A 13,221-nucleotide genomic window follows, 5' to 3' on the forward strand; every position below is an offset into this window, starting at 1 on the left:
ATTGAGATAAACTTGACGTGTTGAGCATTATCAATAAGAGGTTATGCCGACTGTACTTGACACAGAAACTTCGTGGGAGACTGTATCATTTGTTGTATTCTCGTTTTTTGTAATTACAACATTTACAAAATTCAGTCTTCTTTAATACAAACTGCCTCACACAAATCACGATATACAGTATGAATGACTTGAAATTTCCTGGCAGATTAAAACTGTGTGCCGGACCGAGACTCGAACTCGGGACCTTTGCCTTTCGCGGTCAAGTGTTCTACCATCTGAGCTACCCAAGCACGACTCACGCCCCGTCCCCAAAGCTTTACTTCGGCAGTATCCCGTCTCCTACCGTCCAAACTTATGAATGACTTGTTTAGAAAATGAAATTACTGTGAGTATATCTGCTGTACCAAAACTCTCCATCTTCATTAAACATATCCTTCTGTGTGTATTACGTTATGTGTAACCAGAAAAGTGTAATCGATTTGATGTTTGTATTTCGAGTGTCACGGATTGTCAGAACGGAAATGTTTGTTGATTCCTAGCTTACTGGCTGCTATCGCTGCTCCGTGCTCTTACTAATTCTTAATATTTTGATGAATGATGACGGAACCATTCATGTTGCATTGCATTCGACTTGTCTCAAACTGATGCTAAGCAGTGACGTGAGCGGAATTACGTTGTGATTTTTGTTGTTTACTCCAACAGGAAATGCAACTGTGATATTCGTAGACTCGAACAACCGAGAGAAGTATCTCAATATGTTAAAATAATGATCAGATCTTGTTTTGGAAATCATACTGGGCTAAAGACATATAAACATTTACCCAGATCAAAGGTTAATCAGGATTAGGACTCGAAGATTTTTAGTCGCAGCGTCTTATCACAGATATTATGCTTGTAGTATTTAAAATTTTCCTCCTTGAGTTCTTCCAAGCCTACGCTAAAGCCAGTGAAACGAACGCACTGGGCTGGTAGATAGGACAACATCTCTACATTTCAAGAGATGCGTTGACGTAATTAAAACTTCGAAAGACATAAATTGTGCTTTGTTATTCTTTTAAGATTCAGTGTGATTTACTAACAATAATAAATATACCACATGATGCCCTGCTATTTGGAGTAGCAGCTGATGTCACCGTTTAGATGAAGTGTAGCCTTGCGAGATATGTAGAAGTGAAAAAGGACAATCTATTAAATTTTGTAAAAGAATAGATCATATTGCACATATGAGAACGAAGAAAACTTCAATTAAGTAAGAAAATAGCTTAGGTCACTAAGCAGATGCATTTCATTAGGAGTTGCAACATATTAAAAAGCACATCACTGCGTAAATAGTGTATAGACGCCCAAGCCATTTGTGACCGAGGCAATCTATAATGAATGCGTGTGCTGTTGTCAGATTCGCGACCAACAGTAGGTACACACGTGTGTCATCTTTGATTTATACAGCGCAACTAGTACACTCAAATCACTGGCTATTACCAGGCAGCTCTAGTCGTTATAAACATTATCAATTTAACAGTGTGAGGACTTCTGATATGTTAAAATACGTCAACATTTTTATGTTCAATTAATGAATTTTGGAATATTTATAGCTTTGTAAATACTGATGTTAATGAGATAACAGTTGTAAGAACGAGACTTATGAAACAGATAACTTTTGAAGTAATTTGGTTTTTATGAAATGATAAGGCGGCGACATGTCACACGAAGTTGTTCACATGACAAGTATTAACAAGTTTGGAAGGTGTGGCTTTCCGAGTGGGAAGGCACTCTGAATGAGTAATGAAGACAGCAAGACCATGCTTCAGGATTATCATTACTGGAAGCACAAGTTGACATAGTACGAGTGCATTTTCGTCGTAAGTTCTAGAGGTGCGTATTGCGCAACTATGGAAAACAGTATTTTGAATTGAAAATTATTTATTCGGTAATTGCAGTTATCTCTCAAGAAAATACTTTGAAGCATTATAATAATTATTAATCGTGTAGCAGAAGCGTTTTTATATGCTTAGTCACGAATATAGAACTTCTTCAGTACACCGAGGTACATACAGTTATATTGTGTCTTTGATGGGAAATAAAGTTGTTCTCCATAAATTTATGAACAAATGCAGTAATTTACCATGATATTAAAGAAAGTGTAACAAAACATAATTATAAAAGAAGATTCTGGAAGGAACAGGTACTGGGATGGCATTGAAGTACAATTATTTTCACTAAAACAATATTATGATTAAATACTGTTAATATCCTTAGAAATTCTCCGTCTTCAGGCCACAGGTGGCCCATCGTGATCATCCGACCACCGTGTCATCCTCAGCTAAGGTTGCGGATACGAGAGGCGTGTGGTCAGTACACCGCTCTCCCGGTCGTGAAGATGGCTTTCTTTGATCACAGCTGTTACTGTTCTGTCGAGTAGATCCTCAATTGGCATCACGAGGCTGAGTGCACCCCGAAAAATGGCAACAGTGCATGGTGGTCCGGAACAAGCCCTTCAAGTGCCAGCCACGCTCGACAGTGCGTAACTTCGGTGATCTGTCGGGAACCGGTGTATCCACTGCGGCAAGGCCGTTATCAATATTTTCAGAAGGGATAAGCGTAATTTAGTTGCCATATCTGTCAGTTTTTCTTTTCAAAAGAATGTTTATAAATTAATGATGATGCAGCTGCTTCATTCGTGAGGCACTTAAGCACACTCGTCGTCAATTTGTGACATTAGCTGTTGTAATTCTCAGATTACGTTCTGCAATAAAACATGTGGAGAAGGCGAGACTGTGCTGCATTATATAGATAATTGTTTTATGTAACTTTAGTATCAAGTTACTGGGCTTTTGCTGATTATTATGTTGTGTCGTACTTGCAGCTAGTTAGACGTGTTATAAAATGAAATGTGTTGATTGCTATTTGGCAACATTTAAGCTGCTTATTATGTTTTGAAGTTTGAGGACACAGGTTGTTGTGAATAGCTTCTGAAATCTGTTGTCTACCAAGGATAGAGTTATTTTGGTCCTGTCAGTGGTTATGAAGCGATGTTAACGCTGCACACTCCACCGTTGATACTAGTTACCACTGACAACTAAATTTCCTAAATCACTAACTTAATGTGTAGTCAAGCAATGTGAGGCCCAGTTACAGTCTGATGCCTTACATTAAACGAGAGTCACATTTATTAACTAAGTTATTCTAACAATCTTAGAAGAACATTTCATCATATCGAGGGCTATTTGTATTACTAGTAATTTTATTAGTCAAGGTTGGGTGCAGAAAATTATAAAGTTCACTTTTATACATGGCTATTCATCCTTGTGTAGTTCCTTGAAATAATCAATTTTGTCCTATTGTTTCTTGCAATATCACTTCACTTTTTGTGACATTATTTAGTCTGATGATTAATTCATTATTAACGCTTTTATTGTGACTGTAAGGTTGTTGTCTTACTAGTCAAATACAGTTTATCATTAAAAACAGTTTGGTTTCATAATTAATTAAAATTGACCGTAGGTAGTGTGTCGTATTTGTAATATACAGGATGATTCAAAAAGAATACCACAACTTTAAAAATGTGTATTTAATGAAAGAAACATAATATAATCTTCTGGTATACATCATTACAAAGAGTATTTAAAAAGGTTTTTTTTTCACTCAAAAATAAGTTCAAAGATGTTCAATATGGCCCCCTACAGACACTCGAGCAATATCAACCCGATACTTCAACTCGTTCCACACTCTCTGTAGCATATCAGGCATAACAGTTTGGATCGCTGCTGTTATTTCTCGTTTCAAATCATCAATGGTGGCTGGGAGAGGTGGCCGAAGCACCATATCATTAACATACCCCCATAAGAAAAAATCGCAGGGGGTAAGATCAGGCCTTCTTGGAGGCCAGTGATGAAGTGCTCCGTCAAGGGCTGCCTGGCGGCCGATCCATCGCCTCGGGTAGTTGACGTTCAGGTAGTTACGGACAGATAAGTGCCAATGTGGTGGCGCTCCATCCTGCTGAAATGTGAATTGTTGTGCTTCTTGTTCGAGCTGAGGGAACAGCCAATTCTCTAACATCTCCAGATACTGTAGTCCAGTTACAGTAGCACCTTCGAAGAAAAAGGTACCAAAAACTTTATTGGCTGAAATGGGACAGAAAACGTTCACCTTAGGCAAGTCACGTTCATACTGAATTGTTTCCCGCGGATTCTCAGTGCCCCATATAGAGACATTGTGACGGTTGACTTTCCCGTTAGTGTGGAAAGTTGCTTCATCACTAAACACAATCTTTCAAACGAAAGATTCATCTGTTTGCATTTGAGCAAGGATAAAATCACAGAAATCGATTCTTTTAATCTTATCAGCTGCAGACAGTGCTTGAACCAATTTCAGACGATAAGGTTTCATAAATAACCTTTTTCGTAGGACTCTCCATACAGTTTATTGTGGAATTTGCAGCTCTCTGCTAGCTCTGCGAGTCGATTTTCCTGGGCTGCTAACAAATGCTTGCTGGATGCGTCCTACATTTTCATCACTCGTCCTCGGCCGTCCAGAACTTTTCCCTTTGCACAAACACCCATTCTCTGTAAACTGTTTATACCAACGTTTAATACACCACCTATCAGGAGGTTTAACACCATACTTCGTTCGAAATGCACGCTGAACAATTGTCGTCGATTCACTTCTGCCGTACTCAATAACACAAAAAGCTTTCTGTTGAGCGGTAGCCATCTTAGCATCAACTGACGCTGACGCCTAGTCAACAGCGCCTCAATCGAACAAATGTACAACTAAATGAAACTTTATAGCTCCCTTAATTCGCCGACAGATAGTGCTTAGCTCTGCCTTTTGTCGTTGCAGAGTTTTAAATTCCTAAAATTGTGGTATTCTTTTTGAATCACCCTGTATAATGATGTAGATACGAATGAATATCTCATTTATGGGTAAGTCAGCGAAATAGTTTCGATTATAATTTACTCTACCAGAGAATGTAAAATAGAAGCGACTGGCTTTTTCAGCTTACTGGCTTCACTTTTCGACTACAGTGGAGGAGAGCTGATGCGAAAATTCTTAATGTGGTGAAGGTGTGTGTGTGTGTGTGTGTGTGTGTATTTGGTGTGGGATGCAGGAGAAATAATGCGCGGACGACGTTTAGTTCGTTTATTTGAATTGGGGGAGGGCTGGGATGGGACAGATTACGTATGCTGCAGCGGATTGTGTTCTTCTTGGGATACTTGCCCTGGGGCCCCACTATCTGTACATACGACACTGGTGTCGAATTTCGATGATTTTTTAATACTGTTAAATCTGTCGTACGTAAATCTGATGGTTGAGGGTAATAATCGTTTGTCACCTTAATCGCCTATTGTAATCCAAGTAATTCACAATCTGTTCTTGTGCTGCTGTTGGATAATATTCACTTAAGTAACGCAAAATATGCGTATCAAATGGTTCAAATGGCTCTTAGTACTATGCGACTTAACGTCTGAGGTCATCAGTCGCCTAGAACTTAGAACTAGTTAAATCTAACTAACCTAAGGACATCACACACATCCATGCCCGAGGCAGGATTCGAACCTCAGACCGTAGCGGTCGCTCGGCTCCAGACTGTAGCGCCTAGAACCGCACGGACACTTCGGCCGGCAAATACGCGTATCGTTTAAGAGGAAAGAGATAAAATGGTTTTCACTAACCAGTAACCATTGATTATTTGGTTTCAAACTGTCACTTTAACTATCGGTAAACTGACCAGACATTCGGTCTGCTGTCAAGTATTATTGACAAAATTTAGTTTCCTGCTTCTTATGTTAATTTTTCTGTTCTTGTGTTCTTGTGTTATTGTGACTGTACTCCCCAAGTGTTCATTCACATGCATATTTGATTTGTATACCTCTCAATTTACAAGAGATAAAGAGGGTTCGTTTCATACGCATTCTAAATGTGTCAATATTTGCTCATCATGTCGTCACTCCTGTGAAGAAAGTTTTTGCATATGTGAGCGTAGTGCCACACTGTGTTGTTTTTATAAGAGTAAGTTATTAAAAATGTAATACCCCACCTTTTTTTCGTCGACTGGCCAAACCCACGGCCTTTGGCTTTATCAAATGGTACTCAGTTGCTTGTCAGTATTGAGACAAGAACGCTTCAACCCCACCAGTTCCTCGCTCTGCATAGATCTCCTCCCAACTCTACCCCTCCTCCAATCCTCTCCCCTCCACTCCTCCTGCCTAACTCCCCCATTTTCTCTTTAGACCAGTTGTATGGGTCTTGTCACTTGTGGTCTGTACACTATAGTGAAAGGATCATCATTAAGCACCAGTCTCCCCCCTCCCCTTCCCAACGCCCCAGTGAGAAAGCTTGATTTTATGTTTTAAAACAATTGTCAGTATCAGACATGAAGCATCCATTACATTAAACTGCCACTAGTTCAAAATAGTTAATCCAAGTTTAAAATGGCACTGCTTTTAAAACAAGTGTCTACAGTCACCACAGTCAGGCATGAAGCAAGGACTTACACACGGCCTACATACACAAACGCACACACACACACACACACACACACACACACACACACACACACAACCCTGTGTAACATATCAAGTAAACTCTCGCCACAGAACAAATACACTGCATATCACGCGTGGGACATCGCTAGAATTACACGGAAAGTCCATAGTTACAAGCTTTAACAATTACCGCGGGTGTTTCTTATCCTGTCACGCTGACTGTCGGATGTCGCATGAAGGCTGGAGATAATGAGCTACGAATGTTTTATTAGAAAACAGTGGCAGCACAAATACAGCCTACACTACCCGCGCCACCACCGCCTGCCTCCAGGTCTGACAGGCTGCCAGAGATATCCAGAGCCTAAAGCCACTCGAGCCAAAATGAGATCGCTGTGGACCACTAACGAGCATCCGACGCAGAGCTGCGACTGATGGGACGCCGCTGCACCTTCCACCCCACACAGTCCAGCCCGACGCGATTGTTTATTGCTCGCTGTTATCTGACGCCCTTACGTAAATGGGTAACCTGAACAACTTTTATTCGGCAGTAATAAGGAACACTGGTCTCCTAGACCGCCATGTCTTTTAAACTGAATTTAATGATTACAAAGAATCCGCATCGATCACAAGTAGAAACCAGATGTTGACCCTCCGGTTTCTATTTGCAATCAAGGCAGATTGTTTATAATCATTAAATTATTCACGATTGCCGACGCACTGCAATGTTAAAATTTCTTAAACTAAATTTTCCGTTCCCTTTTTGAATTTTTCGCGCTTTCACTTTTTAGGGTACAAATAAATACACTAATAAGTTATTTGTTATTAGAAAGAAATCTTATTTTCGGTATTTTCTTGTTTACACTATACTCGTTTAGAAACTTTTTTGCATAATTATTGTTATAGTGTAAACAGATTGAATACCCACAAGTAATGCAAGAAGAAAATTTAAGGGTTACATTTCATCGCACAGGTTTTGCACACTTTTCCTGAACACTCCAAGTATGTTGGCTCTTAACCAGCAATAGACAGTATTCCTCTTTTTTATGTGTACAAAATCGACACGTTTTTCTTACTGAATGCTTGGTCGATGGACATGAAGTGTCATGAACTCGAACTAAAAATTTGTTGCGTTGGCTACCGGATTTCTTTTCTTTTGCTACCTCTTCTTGAGCAGATGAAATAATATTTTGTAGCTCTTGAGGCAGACTGGATATTGCCAGTCGTTATTTCACGAAGTCGTGGACAAAATATAGAGAAATTCTTTTCAGGAAATCAAAACGTGATACGGTTTGTCTCTTCAAAAAGTCCATAACGAATAGTTGCGTTTCATCCGACCATGGTTAACATGAGGTAAAAAGTAGCCAGTGGCCACCATCTTATTTTACGATTAGCAGAATAAACACTGCGCTTCTTATCTAGTATGTATATTCCTCTTTGTGTGGCGTTATAAAAAGATATGATTTCAGATTTACCATTTCAAACGTCAGTGTAATTGGACTGGTGCATTGCTGAGGGAAGTAGGACTGCCTCTTTTTTGTGGGGCTATAAGAAAGCAGAGGCATATCTTTTGTAAAAACAAAAGTTATATCCAATGTATATTAACGAATTTTTAATGTAGATATTTTATGTAACATATTAGCGTAGTAAGCTAGAATGTGTGTGTGAAAAGCGGTATAACTAAAATTAAAATGTGAAATAGAAGCTGTTACAATGTTTTTCGTTCCTCTAGTAATATAAAAATATCAGCCGCAGTGTACTGGCAGAAATTTTAATCAAATTTATCAAATGTTCCGTCATAGAAAATAGAAGTCCTGGAGCAGTGGAACATCGGTCAAACATACCGAAAAAAACGTGACACTTGTAGGAACACCCGGTCGGAGAGACCAGCAAAAACTTAAAACTTTTACCAACATCCAGTCTGCAAGACCTGTAAGAGAATACACTTTTTGAGAAACGGTCTCACAGACAAACAATATGTAGCAAATGAAATGCTTACGGGAAACAATGAATGCACCGTCAGTGAACTGTTGGCCAGCTGGGGTTCAGGACCTGACTTAGAATTACGCCATGAAAAACCGTTAGCATTGTTAACGTCGACTATTGCGGTGTCTCAGGCCGATGTTCTGTTCAAAGCGTAAAATGAATGACTGGCATACCCACAGCGGAATTTATATCACTCTGATGGCTTCATGTTTCACGTCAATTATTTTCCAAGAAGAAGCATGCACACAGTCAGAATAATTTATTTACGACTTCATAATCTTCTGTTTTAGATATTTCTTACGACTGTCACCGTAATTAATATCCCTCCCCCGACGTAGCCGCCAGCCGAAGTGGCCGAGCGGTTCTAGGCGCTACAGTCTGGAACCGTGCGACCGCTACGGTCCCAGGTACGAATCCTGCCTCGGGCATGGATGTGTGTGGTGTCCTTAGGTTAGTTAGGTTTAAGTAGTTCTAAGTTCAAGGGGACTGATGACCTCAGAAGTTAAGTCCCATAGTGGTCAGAGCCATTTGAACCATTTTTTTTAAACCATCGTAGCCAATAAATGGCCACAGCCGCTACCGCACATCTGCAATCCGAGGGTGTGCCAAATGCCCCAGCATAAATTGCGACATCGTGGCACACACGTATCTCTCGTTCGTTTTATTGCTGTAGCATTGCCGCCCTGCCACTGATACTGCAAGTAACTCCTATCTGCTAAAATTAATAGTTCTTTAGACTGGAAAAAGTACATGACTATCGAAGCTCTGCATCATCAGTGTGAGGCAAGGTATCCAGACCATCAGCAGCAAGCAATGCCAATCCGAAAGAGTCTCTGCAGGGACACATGACTTTCCGACAGACTTCCCTGCTTTAAAGCAGGCCGTCGGGGTTTAAAGTCCATCTCTGCCGTCTGTGGAGAGCATCCACCAGTTTCATATAGAGAGAACTTGGTTCAGATTCCTTCTGCTAGATTCCAGCATAATGCAGAAAGACCCTGTTCCCGTGCAATTCTCTTTTCCGCAGTGTCGGCAGGTATGTGCAGTTTCTTCTTTGAAATGTGTAGGTGGAGCCAAACTGATTCTGTCTTTGCCAACTTTGATATAGTTTTTCTCCAGCTAATGATGCTGCTAGCAAATAAATAACGACCGATGTAGAAAGACGGAAATCTCCCAATTCCGACAGCATACTCTTTCATCTCCGTGCATGACGCAAACACTTGGTACTGCGTTTACATATTTCATTGATGAGATACCTTTTAAGTATCTGGAAGTTTTGAGAATGATACTGTACACAGGTTTTGCGTATTTCAAACTTGCTTCTGATTTTAACCATTGTCATTAGTAAACTCTTGGCTTTTCTTAGTTCATTATCCATTATATTTTTTAAAAAAAATACCAATACACATATCACTGACCAATGCGACGAAATGAGCTCTTTGGCTGAAATAGACAGATGCATGTCATCCGAACAAAGAAGACTCTTTTATGACTTTAATACAGCTTTTCACATTAGTCATAACTCATTTATATGTAATTACATCTACCTACACCCAATGGCATACAGTACTGTGTAAGAGGACTATGTATCAGAATGCCATCATTGTGAACTATATACACCATCAAACAAACGTAGCACAGTTTGGCATTGTACCACAGACAAGCAGTCTGATGGGAGACAGAACGTACTTCATTATACTGGTCTGCAAGTGTCGTACATCTCAGTACATATACACAACAGACACAGACATCAAACATTTCCAGAGGGTCTCTAAATCTCTTATGCCAACACTGTGCCAGTTGTATTTGTCTGCTGAGTACACACATATCCTAATGCTCACATTATGTATCAGACTGCATAGAAATTTCGCTTGTAACTATTTATTACAATAGTCCAGAGCAAAAGCTCATTGCTAGGGTCTGCAACATTGAAATATTTTCGACTGCTGTTAGAATCTGAAATATTTCTTATGAAGTTTCAAGTCTGAATATTTGATAAGAAATGGAATGTAGTGAGAACTTGATGAATGGAGACTGCATAAACTTCATCCCATACATCAACATGTTGCAGCAAAAACAGTAAGAAAATAGCCCATGTTATAGTGAAAGTTTCACAGTCTGCCGCTAAAACGCTGAAAACGGTAAAAGGTGCTAGCCAAATAGTAACAGATTGTAATAGATTGCCTCAAAACTATTAGAAATTGCCGCAAACTGTGACAATATGCTCCCAAACTGTAACAAACAGGTTTAAGCAAAAATTGGTAACAAAATAATTATGGGATAGTGAAATTATAACAAAGTGAATCTCGCAATACAAAAATTGTACACAACTTTATGTAGAGAAGTGTGAAAATCTGCTGATAGCAAGGTGCAGCTCTCCCCTTGGGCTGACTGGTTTCAACTTGCTCACCTCTTCACATCTCCCTTCACTGACAGGATTGAGCAAGCCAACCGCTTTGGGTCTAAGAAGGCCTCATCCAGGTGGTTGGAAGTGGAAGGAAGAAGCACTAGCTACCAGTGCCTGTACCTCCCTAATGAGTGGTGTGACACTATTTGTTACAAAGCCACGTCTCAGGACCTATCTCAAGTCAGTGAAGAAGTTACGTTGTTTCCAGAAACCTGCAGTACTACAGTACTTTTGATTTAGGTGAAGCAGACTTCAAACAGACTTACACTACCGACGGCACACATTCGTACTCACACAGGAGGGAACAGAAGGAAAATCAGATCACTTTGGGAAAAGAAATAAATGTACATCTATGCATTCTCTATTACCATAGGCTGGTCAATGAAGTCGCAATGAAAACAAAGAAAATGGAAGTAGCTGCTGGCAACAAATTGTGGCACAAATTGCACACTGTGTCAGTCGACATGAGACGTACTGTTCCCTCTCATCAATCTCTGTCCATGGAGAAAAAAGTCCAGATATCATGCTAGTGATGTTATTGGCTAAATATGGTTAAAGCAAACACATCTCAAAATTCCATATCATTTCAAAAAAAAAAAAAAAAAGAAAGTGGGTTCGAAAGTCCCTTTCACTGATCAGCCTTAAAAAAGGATATTATCTACGAAAAAACACAAATAGCTTCCATGAAAAAACACAAATAGCATCCATGAAAAAACACATTTATGCTCACATAAAACTTCATGTCATATCATTCAAATAAAAGTAATCATGCCAGAATGAGATTTTCACTCTGCAGCGGAGTGTGCGCCGATATGAAACTTCCTGGCAGATTAAAACTGTGTGCCCGACCGAGCTCTTCTGTAAAGTTTGGAAGGTAGGAGACGGATACTGGCAGAAGTAAAGCTGTGAGTACCGAACGTGAGTCGTGCTTCGGTAGCTCAGTTGGTAGAGCACTTGCCCGCGAAAGGCAAAGGTCCCGAGTTCGAGTCTCGGTCGGGCACATAGTTTTAATCTGCCAGGAAGTTTCAAAAGTAATCATGGCTTTTACTGTGCCAAAAGCATCATTATACACACTACCTTATTTTAAATCAAATAGATGAAAGAAACCATGGATCTTCATTCGACAAAAACATGAATATTGCAATGATCAGTGGCATGTGTATATGCTACAAGTACTGCCTACTCATAAGCACCTTTATACATCGAACAGTAATTGTTCTGCCAAGCCTTTAAAGATGGGCGTGTCCCTCTATACTTGAGTCAAAATACAACAAATGGTAAAATGGATACATGTCAGTAATGATAAGAGAAAACATATAACAGTTATCAAAGAATATTATAAAACGCACATGCATAGTAAGAGACAGCAACTGGACGCACTCTTAAAGAATGTAAGTAAATAAAGTGAACAGATATAACCAAGACTATAAAAACACAGCAAAATCTCAGTTAAAGTACACCGGTATTTACGTACACGAAAAATCACTCAGGGATTAATGTTCTATTTGTAATATAAAAACTGTGTGACTCAGTTTCCTGTCATCTTTGTTATACATAACACATCCACAAAATAAGACTTAAAGTGTAAAGCGTCCGCATTTTTTGGACCTTACATGAGCTTCATAATTACAAAATAGAATAGAGTCCCCAGAAAATAACTCTATATTGTTAACAGGACGCAACTGTAATAATCCAATGCACCGAATAACAAAACAATAATTACCCTTATAAAAACAGGGCCATGTGTAAATGAGATAAAGTGAACGCAGTTTGGAGGCGGACTGAGCACGTGGCTAATGGCATTGGGAAACCCAATTAACATTAACAAGAGAAGGCCCAGCTGCAGCTTAGAAAGAAATAAGGCGAGAACAATATAATACCTTTCGAATAAACACAGCCGAGATCATGGGTAAGTGGCTAGACAGTATTAACAAGGCTAGCGGCGACCTGCCAAGAAAAATAAAAATTCACCTATAACGAGGAAGCGGTTGGCTGAAGACACACTGTGTGACGTAGAAGAGTCATGGTGGGGAGAGTTACGTCATATAAAATCATATCTGAGAAGAAAATTAACAGAGCTCTCTCGTCTCACAGCGAGCCACACCTACGTGTGGAAAAATACAAAGACGTTGAGACCTTTCGTCTATGAAGTGAGGGTAACCTTTCATGTATCGTGGTGACAGATGTAAAGCGATAGTTCATATTCCTTCACGAATTTTTGCACGTCGCTCCATCCCTTAAGGAGTGTGCAATAGCCATTATTTCAACTAGGGAAAATTTAACTTTCTACGGAACGCAGGAAAGTTGAGACTGAGTAATTCAGTCAAGGCCAGAGTAGGGAATTAGCAT

At 39.7% G+C, this 13,221-nt stretch overlaps 1 non-coding gene across 1 annotated transcript; it reads left to right on the forward strand.

Annotated features, from left to right (window-relative positions):
* Positions 1-11,798: 11,798 nt before the first annotated feature.
* Trnas-cga (transfer RNA serine (anticodon CGA)) lies at positions 11,799-11,873 on the forward strand. Its single transcript has one exon. It is a non-coding gene; the product is annotated as a tRNA-Ser (tRNA).
* The last annotated feature ends 1,348 nt before the right edge of the window (positions 11,874-13,221 follow it).

This window comes from Schistocerca gregaria, chromosome 4 (genome assembly GCF_023897955.1).
Source record: "Schistocerca gregaria isolate iqSchGreg1 chromosome 4, iqSchGreg1.2, whole genome shotgun sequence".
In the NCBI taxonomy this organism is placed as follows: domain Eukaryota; kingdom Metazoa; phylum Arthropoda; class Insecta; order Orthoptera; family Acrididae; genus Schistocerca; species Schistocerca gregaria.